The following is a 12,645-nucleotide window of genomic DNA, read 5'->3' as shown; positions in this document are numbered from 1 at the left end:
CCATTGAGTGCAACTAGAAAAAGAGTAGTACTCAGAACACTACCTTGGGGTACACCCTCATATTACCTAAAAGGGGCAGAGAGAGTGGCACTAAGCCTAACTCGAAAGAAACGAGAGATAAAGCTTTGGAGGAAGAGAGGGAGATTACCACGAAGGCAAGATGAATGAAGTTGTGACAGAATATGATATCTCCAGGTGGTGTCGTAAGCCTTTTCCAGGTCAAAGAAGACGGCAACAACAGAGGTCTTCGCAGTAAAAGCAGTACAAATATAGACCTCTAAGTTTGCCAGGACATCTGTTGTGCTGCGGCACTTGCGAAAACCAAATTAAGAAGGGGAGAGGTGGTGAGTGTTCTAAAAACCACATCAGACAAACGTTAACCATACGTTCAAAAGAGTTTGCAGACAACTCATGAGGGCAATAGGGTGGAAGTCCTTAGGGAATGTCCCGAGAGACCCTGGAAACATAACAGGGAGGACGGGGAGGACAACGGCATCAAGCCAGTCCTCAGGTACTGAAGACAACTCTTAGACCCGATTATACAGACTCAGTAAATACCGAGACATGCACAGATGGAGATGGTGAAGCATCTCATAATGAATGCCATCGGAACCCACTGCCATAGAACCACAGAGGGACCGGGCAGACTTAAGTTCAGAGAAGGGATCGTTATAGGGAAGGCTGAGATGAGTGCAGAAATCTAAAGGACGAGATTTAAGAACAGGCTTACGAAGAAGGAAAGATTAAGGAAGATGAGAACCAGAGCTAACAGACGAAAAGTGGGAACCCAGTTCGGTCGCAACGTGCAACGGGTCCACCACAAGAGTACAAGGAGGTGGAGGACCGGCGAGACATCAGAAGCAAACTTACCCACTATCTTGCGGATACCCCTCCAGATCTGCGGCAGAGTATTTTCGGACGTAATGGTGGAAACATAAAACCTCCAACACTCACGTTTACCTGTACAGATGGTCCTACGGACCACTGAACTCGCCTTCCGAAACAAAAGACAAAAATCAGCCATCTGCCGGCGGCGGTGTCTCTTCCAGGCTGCACACTTATAGCAGACAGCCCAAGCACAGTCCACATTCCACCAGGGAACGCACTTCCATGTTTCCTGAGAGGTAGAGCGAGGAAAAGAGTGGAGGGCAGCATTGAAGACGGTGTCATGAAAAAGGACGAGGGAGCGAGGGAGAAGCAAAATGGAGAGGTCGGAGAGAGTAGCACAGAGGGTAAATTGATGCCAGTCAGCCTCGGCAAACTGCCACCTAGAGAAGGAGAGGGCAGGGTGAAAAGAAAAAAGGTAACAAGGATGGGGAAATGGTCACTGCCATGGAAGTCATCAAGAACCTGCCATGTGAAATTCATGTAAAGAGACAACAAGCAAAGAAAAAATCAAGACAGGAAAGGGTGCAGTCCAAGAGTCCAAATGAGTGGGCTCATCAGAATTCCTTAGACACAGGGAAGAAGAGAGGATGAGCGGTTCAAGAAGGCGACCCCGGGTGCTTGTCAGAAAATCACCCCAGAGGGTATGTCGACAACTGAAATCACCCAGCAGGAGCACAGACTCTGGCAAGGAGTCCACGAGGTGTTTAAGATTGGGAAGAGAAAGGGGCACATTTGGGGGGAGATAAATGGAACAAACTGTGTACCATTTACGCACAAAGACACGGGCAACAGAACATTGGAGAGGTGATGGAAAAAGTAAGGGGATGAAGGGAACATCAGAACGAATCAAAAGTAGAAAAGTTATTGGCCCCAGCAAAATCTGAAGGGGGGGGGGGCCAGGGGGAGAGAAAGGAATAATCACGGAAACGACCAGGATGAGCACCAAGCATCGGCTCCTGGAGACGGACACAAAGGAGCGAAAACTGTGAAATCAAAAGTTGGAATTCATGGAAATTGGCGTAATATCCATGAATATTCCATTGAAGAATAAACATCGACAAAAAGAGAAAGGACAGGAACAGAGAACAATGAAGAAACAAAGGTTAAAAAGGAACACAGCATGTCAAAGAAGTGCAGGAACAGGATCAGGGTCAGCGAAGTCAGGGATAGTGGGCATGGGTAAACTGAGTAAAGATGGAGGGAAGGGAGTGGGAGGACAGACCACAGGCAGATGAGCAGGGTCCAGAGGAGGAGGCAACCGAGAGGGACTGTCAAGGATAGCAGGAGGGGCAGAAACCGGGGAGCACACCTCAGCAAGGGCTGGAACTGAGAGGGTAGCGGGGGCCAAAGAAACCTCCAAAGCAGGAACAGGGGGCTCGACCACCGAAATGGGAGGGGTGGAGCGATAGAGTCAGAGGTAGGGGGCGAGGATGAAAGTGAAGCTTTCTTACCAGCCGGGGAGGAGGAAGGAGATAAGCCAGGCTTTTGCTTCTGACTCAGAGAGACAGGTGTTCCAGCAGCAACGTACTGGGCAACAGACTCAAATGTCTAAACAGAAGAAGAACGAAAACGAACAACACGATGATCGCTAGAAAGATGGATATCAGCTCGCACAGACAGGCAGCGTGGAGAGCTAAGAGACAGAGGAGAAGGATGGGAAGGAGGATCAAAGGGAGATGAGAAAGAAGACACAGGAGAAATGGCAAACTGGGTAGAAAGAAGGGGAACCCCAGACAGAGAACCAGGAGGGAGGACCTTCGGGTCAGAATGTAAAGGAACGGGGGAGCAGGCGGTGGGCGTATCTGGGTCTAAGGCCTGGAAACTGTTGAGACTGAGGAAGGTGGGAAGGACGAGGAGAGGAAGAGCGCAACATGTGAGCGTAAGAAACCCCAGCGAAAGGGGGAGGAGGGGGATGGTGAACTTGGCGCCTCGCCTCAGGAATGACAAACGTTCCCAGTGCTTCATGTTGAGGACGGCTGCCTCAAGTTTGTAATGGATACACGCGCGAGAGAAGGTAGGGTGGGCATCACCGCAATTGAGAAGTGAAGTGCCTGGGGAGAAGTGCACTCCGACTTAGAGTGACCTTCGTTCCCACACATAGGGCAGAGAGAGAGAGAGAATACTGGAGCATTTGAGGCCATCATGTGCGAACTTCCAGCACTTATTACAAAGCCGAGAAGAGGGTATGTACTCCTGAATGGAGCATCTGGCACCAGCAAGAATAACAGAGGGCGGAAGTGTCCAACCATCAAAGGTAATTTTCACAAGCCGAAGGGACAGATGGCGACAGACACGAGGGGGTCGGGTACGTGTAAACCTGGAGAACAGAATGGCCTTGGGCCTCGAGGACATGTTTAATATCCTCGTGGCAGTCCTTGAGGTTCCTAATACCGGTTGCAACATGGTGTGGGAGGAGAACAGTGCCAACACTGGCACTTAAGTGAGCATTCTTGGAGACCCCAACAGGGGGGGTCACCTCAATGCACGACAAAGTCGCCAAGTGGACAGCTGCATCTCGAGAAGAAGCAGCAACAACATGCATACCGAGAAGGGTGGGGTTAAAAGTAACAGAGGCATCTACTGAAGCAACAAGGTCCCTATGGAGGGAGAAATTGTCAGCAGTAGAATCTAAATGATGGAGGTCAAAGTACTTCAAGGAAGTAAGTCAAAGTATCAAGGGACCTAGAATGTGGAATGACCTTCCCAACCATGTTAAAGACTACCTCTCTCAACCAGTTTAAGATAAAAACGAAGCTATACCTAATAAATTCCCTGTAACCTACCTTACCCCTCTATTGTCAACCAATGTTTTTTTTTTTAAATGACGCTGTTTGTCGACCGAATTGTATTTGTGCTGCTTTTTCAGCCATGTTCCCCCTTTTTATCTCTTTTTTTTTTATTTGTTCTCAACTCATTTTATTCTTTATGCTCAATTAGTATTAAGCTTTAATCATTTAAGTTTTTCATGCCCGAAACGCTTTGCGTAATAGTTGCTTTAGGCATTCTATGTACTAGCCCTATCTATAAATCCATCACTCTTTGTAAAATCTCTTGTATGTGTGTATCTTACCTAAATAAACATTTGATTTGATTTAATTTTGACTTTGTCCAAGTAGCAAGATCAAACAAGGCATGGTACGAATTGGTATGGGAAGGAAGCATGCGAGAGCAGCCATGGCGGGAACGGTGGTGAGAACCCCCTAGAGAGAGAGAGAGAGGGGGGTCATAAGGTGCAGTAGTCACAATGAGAGATGGAGTCGTACTAGGGGACGAGGTAGTCACCACAGGGGGCTTGGGGCTCGACCCAACCACAGAAGAGGAAAGGGAGCGGGGGAGTAGTCCAGTCTGGGCTCAATGTAGCGGGGGCTACAGAGCCCGGCTTTCCATCACAGTCCGACTCAGGGGCCAGGTCTCCCACCCCACATTTGAGAAGTTAAAAGTAAGTGTCAGATATCAGCATGTAAATGAACAGGTAATCATTTCATCAACAAACAAGCCCCTATACCCACCATGGCGCCACAATTAGAGGATAGGACACCCGATAAGACGTGCCCCCCCCCCCCAGGGGTGCATCGTTGATATATGCCCTGCAATCACCACTTTAAGAACCATCAGTCCATCAAGATTGGGCTCAGCAACGAAGAAAATGAGTGACAATAAAAGTGTCCCTTTGCTCAACAATTTCGGGTACCACAGTTTTACTTGCGAGAGACTGTGCCTCACCTAACACCCAGTGTCAAAACAGAAGATGACATCTAAAAGAATGATCAAGAATAGCAAAAAGTCGCTTGGAAATAGCAATTAAAAAGGAGAATTGGGAAGGAAAAATTAAACTTAGTAGGAAAAAGCATTCAGCACAATTAGTGAAGAAGGCAGCAGGAGCATAAGGCTTCAAAAGGACAGAGGACACTGTCCCATGGAGCATCACACTCTAGCATCCGCCAACCAAGCCCCCTCACGATGGCAACGAACTGGAAAGGGAGGGAGAGATGAAAAAGACGAGAGGGTGAAGAATACTGCCCGGTGAGACACCAGTGTTAATGGGTAGAGTGGGAAAATTGGAATCATTCACAGAGACATACTGGAGCCTGTCACTGCATGAGGTAAGATTGTAGGTATTGGAGGGAGTGACCTCTTACTCCGTAATGTTGCAATTTAAGAAAGTTAATGTGTTTACAGTGTCAAAAGTCTTATGTAGGTCAACAAATAAATGAACAAGTTTTCCAAGGGCTGCATAAATGAAATTAATCATACTAACTGGGCATGATTGGTCCTTTTTTGGGCCTGAAGCCATTACGGGAAGAATTAAGTATAAATAGGAGTAAGGCTGCGTGTAAATTAACTTTAAAATAATTTAGACAAAATCGGCAGAATTGATATTGGTCTATAATTGTTGACTTCAGTGAGATTGCTGCTTTTATGGACTAAGGTTACTCTTGCTTTTTTTCTCAAATTATCAGGAAAGGTTTAGAGTTCAAATAATTTGTTGTAGAGCAATGCAATGGTTGGAGCTAAAAATCTAGGGGCTTTTTTTGTAAATTAGGGGTGGTATCTCAACATACAGTATCTATGCATGAGGTTCATTCATCCACTACAAACTACCTCAAGCCCATCATCACCCAACGAAAATCTGCTATCATAACAATGAAACTGTCTTCAAACAACACCCAACCTCTCTGTTTAAAATCCCTGAACATGCTACATATACACTCGCTCTACACATTCTCTTGTGCTATTTACAAGTACAAAACCTTGTTCCTAAATGCTAACCCTGATCTGAAACTCTCCATTGATAGACGTAATAGAACCCACAAGCAACACAACATAAATATCTCTGATATAATTTTTTTTATATAAATTGACAGTCAGAATAATATAATTGCCAATCAGACTAATATAACTTTGAATCAGGCTTTTTTACCCACAGGGTTATTGATCAATGGAACTGCCGACCCACCAAAGCCATAACTGCCAAAACTGTGCTGAATTTCAAAATATACCTGGAAAAAATCATGAAGGCAAACTGGGATGGGGAAGGGAACCTTCAACAAGCCGACGACTTCCAGTTCTCATTGAGGCCACTCGGGTTAGTGGCCCTCTGGTAAATCAGGTAAAATATTATTCCCAGACAATTACAGCATAACTGATAAAGTTAGGCTAGAGTAATAAATTTCTGGTAAATTTAGAGTGATAAATTTCTAGAGTAATATAAATTTAAATTTCATATTAACTTGACTGACAGCTATAAATGCCAATCAGGCTTCAATATACTCTTCAATGAAATATTTAAATCAAGAGTAGAACTCATAAATAGGCCTAAACAAAAAATAAAAAATGGACATCAGTTTGCATATGAATCTATTGAGAAAATTCCTTGATTAATATTCATTTCCTTACCAATCAAATGGTCTCACCTTAAGTACGTCTCAGATTGTCTTCTTCACCAACTCTAATGCTAAATAATATTACAACAAAAATGTTTATAACTTAGCTACAGAGTATATTACATTTTAAATAAATTTCCACAGAAAGCTAAAAAAGGAAGCACATTATTTACATAAATATGAAGAAAAACATAAAGCTTTGTTTTACCTTTGCTAAATTAGAGATATTTCTATACTTATAAGCAATTTTGAGTTTTCCTAGTGACAGCTTCTCTAGTTCTTGCTTGATCATCTAACTTTCATATAAGAACAATATAATAAAATATCTTCAGATCTTTACCTTTTCATTGTGAAGTGTATTTCTCAAAGAAAATATAATTACCTCTGAAGAAGATCCAACTGACATTGTGATAGCACACTGTTAGATTAAAGGTAAGTTAATATACTATTATGTGCCTCATTATCCTTCAACATTCTCTTAATTATCTTTCACGCTCAAAGTGTTTAGCATATTATCTGCATGTATCATCTTGTGCTTCTTCATTTGTCCAAGACGACTGAATCTCTTCCTACACTCTGGACACTCATGTGCTTTGTCCCTTGAATGCACTAACATATGAGTCTTCATAGTTCCACGCTCTCTGAATCTCTTCCCACACTCTGGACACTCGTGAGGTTTATCACCTGAATGCACTAACATGTGCTTTATTATAGCTCCACGTTCTCTAAATTTTTTGCCACACTCGTCACATCGAAAAGGTCTCTCATTTGCATGCACCATCCTGTGAGTATTCATATGTCCACGCTGAGTGAATCTCTTCCCACATTCTGGACACTCATGAGGTTTATCACCTGAATGTACTAACATGTGAGTTTTCATACCTCCATGCTGACTGAATCTCTTCCCACACTCTGGACACTCGTGACGTTTGTCACCTGTATGCACTAACATGTGAGCCTTCATACTTCCATGCTGACTGAATCTCTTCCCACACTCTAGACATTCATGCGGTTTGTCACCTGAATGCAAAAACATGTGCTTTATTATAGTTCCACGTTCTCTAAATTTTTTGCCACACTCTGCACATTGAAAAGGTCTCTCATCCGCATGCACCATCCTGTGAGTCTTCAAATGTACAAGCTGATTGAATCTCTTCCCACACTCTGGACATTCATGAGGTCTGTCACCTGAATGCACTAACATGTGACGCTTCACATGTCCAGGACGGGTGAATACCTTCGGACACTGTGGACACTGGTGAGTCTTCATCTTCTTTATGACAGGTGCAGTTTAAATAAATAAATAAATAAATAAATTTTTATTTAGGTAAGGTACATACATACAAAAGATTTTACAAAGAATGATGGGTTTATAGATAGGGCTAGTACATACAATGCCTAAAGCCACTATTACGCAAAGCGTTTCGGGCATGAAAAACTTAAATGACTAAAGCTTAATACTAATTGAGCAAAAAGAATAATAAGTGTTGAGAACAAATAAAAAAAGTTGATAAAAAAGGTGGGGAGGAACATAGCTGAAAAAGCAGCACAAATACAATTAGGTCGACAAACAGCATTGTTATAAAAAAAAGCAGACATGGGTTGACAATAGAGGGATAAGGTAGGTTACAGGGAATTTATTAGGTATAGCTTCATTTTTATCCTAAACTGGTTGAGAGAGGTACAGTCTTTAACATGGTTGGGAAGGTCATTCCACATTCTGGGTCCCTTGATTTGTAGAGCATTTCTAGATTGATTCAATCGTACTCTTGGAATATCAAAACTGTATTTATTTCTGGTGTGGTGCTCATGGGTTCTGCTACAACCTTCTATGAAGCTTTTGAGGTCAGGATTGGCATTACAGTTCAGCATTTTATATATGTATAATACACACGAGAGAATGTGCAGTGACTTCATATCTAACATATTCAGAGATTTGAGTAGGGGTACCGAGTGATGTCTGGGGCCAGAGTTGGATATTGTCCTAATAGCAGCTTTGTGTTGAGTAATTGGAGGACGTAAATGATTTTGGGTAGTAGAACCCCAAGCACAAATACCATAGTTGAGATATGGATAGATGAGGGAGTAATAGTCACCAGAGCAGGGCGGGGTACATAATATCTGATCTTAGAAAGAATGCCAACAGTTTTTGAAACTATTTTGATATATTTAGAATGTGTCCCTGGAAATTCAGCTTGTGGTCAATGAGAACGCCAAGGAATATTCCATCTAATTTGTTACAAATTTGGGTATTGTTTATTTTGAGATTTATTTGATTAGAGGATTTATTGCCAAACAGAATATAGAAGGTTTTGTCAATGTTAAGGGTGAGTTTGTTGGCAGTTAGCCAAAGATGGACTTTATTTAGCTCAGTATTTACTGTGGCATTTAGAGCAAGGGGGTCAGGACTGGAGTAAATGAAGGATGTATCGTCAGCAAATAGAATTGGTTTGAAGTGTTGGGAGGCATTTGGAAAGTCATTAATGTAGATGAGAAAGAGGAGGGGGCCAAGTATGCTGCCCAGAGGAACACCAATGTTGACGAGTAGGGTGGGAGAAATTGAATTATTCACAGAAACATACTGGAGCCTGTCAGTAAGGTAAGATTTGAGGTATTGCAGGGAGTGTCCTCTGACTCCATAATGATGCAATTTAAGAAGAAGGTTTTGGTGGTTGACAGTGTCAAAAGCCTTACGCAGGTCCACAAATAACCCAACAGGGAACTCATTTTTATCAAGAGCTGCATGAATCAAGTTAATCATACTAATAAGTGTATCGTTAGTGCTTTTTTGGGTCTGAAGCCACATTGGCAAGAGCTAAGTATATTGTGTTTGGCTAGATAAGAGTAAAGCTGCTTGTAGATTAGTTTTTCAAAAATTTTTGACAAGTTAGGCAGGATTGATATAGGTCTGTAGTTGTTAACATCTGAGAGATCACCACATTCGTGTACAGGGGTTACTCTCGCTTTTTTTAGAATATCTGGAAAGGTTTGGAGTTCAAGTGACTTGTTGAAGAGCAATGCAATAGCAGGGGCTAAAGATCTGGAGGCTTTTTTGTAAATTAAAGTTGGTATCTCCTCAAGGGCACCAGACTTGATTTTAAGGGAAAGGATTATCTCATTAACGTCAGTGGAATTAATAGGCTTTAGGTACAGAGACTGTGGATAGTTACCTGTAAGAAAGTCCTTAAAATCAGTACTGGAAGATGGAATATCATTTGCAAGGGATGACCCAATGGAAGGGAAGAACCTATTGAACTCAATAGCAGAATCAGAGGCTGAAAGCTGACCATCGTTATTGGACAGGAGTGTTGGTTTGTTATTTAAAATCTTCTTTGATCCCAATATTGAGAAATTGTGCTCCAAGTTTGTTTAATGTTGCTCTTTATTTAGGTAAATTTATCTTCGTAGTATTTAGTTTTGGCTCGTCTAATTATCTTGGAAAGCAATAACGAGTAATTCTTTGAGAATTCTTTGGAGACAATTCCTAACCTATACTTCTTCTCAAGGTCATGTTTTTTATTAATGGATTTAAGTATTCCCTTTGTAAGCCAGGGATTGTTAAGTCTTTTGCTTGTGACTTGTTTTGTAAGCATAGGACAGTGGGTGTTATACAGGCTAAGAGTTTTTTGAAGAAAAGATTGCACTGCTAGGTTGATGTCCCCTATGTTACCTAACTCGGACTCCCAGTTGACATTGTCAGCAGCAGTTATAAAATTGTCTATAGCAGTTTCATTGTGCAGCCTAAAACTTAACTCCCTTGACTCTAGAGGAGGTTTGCTAATATTAGTTAAGAGAAATGTGGGATAATGGTCTGTTGTGCTATCGGTGATTATACCTGAAGTAAGCGGAGAGGTTATGTTGGTCCAGATGTGATCTAGAGTCGTGGCAGTACTGTCAGTGATTCTAGTAGGTCTAGTGATTATGGGTATGAGGAAGCAGGAATTCATACAGTTGAGGAAGCTAACAGCAGTAGGGTGTTCAGGCTCGCAGAGGTCAATATTAAAGTCACCTGCGATAATTAGATGGTTTTTGTTCAGTCTGTATTAGATTTCTAAGGTTTGAGTTGAATTCGGACACATCAGTGTTGGGAATTCTATAGACTGTACCCACAGACAGGACAGACTCGGCATCCTTGACTCTGAAGCTGGCGAAGATATACTCCCCACAGCAGTCTCTAGTTCTAATTACTTTTAAGCATATTAGTTCTTGGTGGTAGTAAAGAGCAGTACCACCACCTCTCTGAATTTGACGACAGTTGTGAATTGCCGAGTAGTTAGGCATGTTAAAGAATTGAGTAGTATCCTCTTTCAACCACGTTTCAGTAAGTATAATAAAAGTGAATTTGTTAATAGTTTCAATCAAGGCACTAACATCATCGAAGTGTTTACCTAGGGATCTAACGTTCAAGTTGATTACAGAGATATTGTGATTATGTGTTAATACATTGTTTACATCATGTGCTGTAAAATATCTGCAATTTAGATCATTAAAGTGATGATTGTCATAGATAGTGGATAAGAGGTTTAGTTCTGGGTCTATACTTGTCTGCATAAAAAGGCTGTTTGCAGGAAAACAAGGCAAGAATGGCAAATTACAAAATAGAAAACAAAGAAAAAAGTAGAATAAAAATTCTAAAGTAATATAAACTTAATGGTAATTTAAATAAAAAAAACTTAATGGGAACTAGGAATGTAAAAAATGAACTAGAGTAATTAGTAACAATAGATGACCAAAAAAGTCAAAAAGCAATTATAACTATAAAATGAAAAGCTTGCTTACTAAACTAAGTACACTATAGTTGAATACTAAAGTTACACTAAAAACAAACTGAGGTAGTTTAAATAGTGATACACTCAGGAACACTGGATAATGAAGTTACTGTAATACTAGAGGACATAGGCAAAGCCAGTGTACTATGGAACATGGGAGTAAAATGAAAAAAGAAAATAATAAAGATGACTTTTTTTTTTTAACTAAAGTTAAAACCTTTTGAAAGGAAAGGCAGAGCTAAAGTACACAATGGTAGTTAAATGTGATTATAATTTGAATTCAGGCTATACAGCAGCTATCCCACAGTCACTGAGGAAAGAATTAAGGTGAGCTTCAGTGGTTATTGAATAGGTTTTTCCAGTGTCAGTCCTCCTAGCTATAATTTTACCATCTCGCACAAAACAGTGTTTAATTGCAGGGGAATTTTTGCAGAAACCATGCAGTTTAAAAAAGAGATTTTGCCTGAACCTGGTCAGACATTCATTCACATAAACAGTGGATTTACTAGCGACTGCAGATGAGATAAGATCAGACTTGCGGAAGGTTATCTTGTTATCTTGAGTTAATTTCGGGGCATTTTTTTGTGTCCCTGCGGCCCGGTCCTCGACCAGGCCTCCACCCCCAGGAAGCAGCCTGTGACAGCTGACTAACACCCAGGTACCTATTTACTGCTAGGTAACAGGGGCATAGGGTGAAAGAAACTCTGCCCATTGTTTCTCGCCGGCGCCCGGGATCGAACCCGAGACCACAGGATCACAAGTCCAGTGTGCTGTCCGCTCGGCCGACCGGCACCTATCTATTAATTAGTAAAATGTACGGTTTGTGAAACTTACAGAACTTGGAGAAAATTTAGACAAAACCTCTGGAATGTTCATCAAATAATTAAAATAACATTGAATGGTGTCACATTTTTCTTACTTTTTCAATATCTACCTCCCTTTCATTTGCATTAAAGGCTGTGGAATACATTGGAAATCTGCTGTAATTATACTACATTAACTACTCTAATTACCTAATAAAAATATACTGTACTTACCTCCTGAAATTTATACTGTACTTGCCTCCTGAAATTATACTGTGTTGGTGCATATACAAATGATCACTGATGCTAATGGAGCACAAGTAAATTTTTTGTAAATATATGCTCATTAAGTCCCTCTTTCCCACTATGCTATCCTCACACAAATTGGCAGGGAAAATAGTCCAGGATATGGAATGGACATAGGGTAGTCGGAGTTGGCTTAAGTTAAATGATTTAAAAACTATTAGCAATTAGCGACATCCCCCCAGGCAATTTCTATGGAGTCAGGTGTGAAATATAATAACTTTCACTTGAAAGTTAACGTCAAGGATCTGTCAAGGTATAACGTCAAGGATCAAGGAACGTCAAGGAGAGAAAGTTAAAGTCAAGTTATTAACTTGAAAGTTAATAACTTTCATTCTACTCATTATGCTCAATTAGTATTAAGCTTGTCATTTAAGTTTATCATGCCCGAAACGCTTTGCGTAATAGTGGCTTTAGGCATTGTATGTACTAGCTATACCTATAAGTTAAACAATCCTTGTAATTACTTATTGTATGTATGTACTTTACCTAAATAAA

Source organism: Procambarus clarkii, chromosome 17 (genome assembly GCF_040958095.1).
Source record: "Procambarus clarkii isolate CNS0578487 chromosome 17, FALCON_Pclarkii_2.0, whole genome shotgun sequence".
NCBI classification, from domain to species: domain Eukaryota; kingdom Metazoa; phylum Arthropoda; class Malacostraca; order Decapoda; family Cambaridae; genus Procambarus; species Procambarus clarkii.
This window is presented reverse-complemented; position numbering follows the sequence as displayed.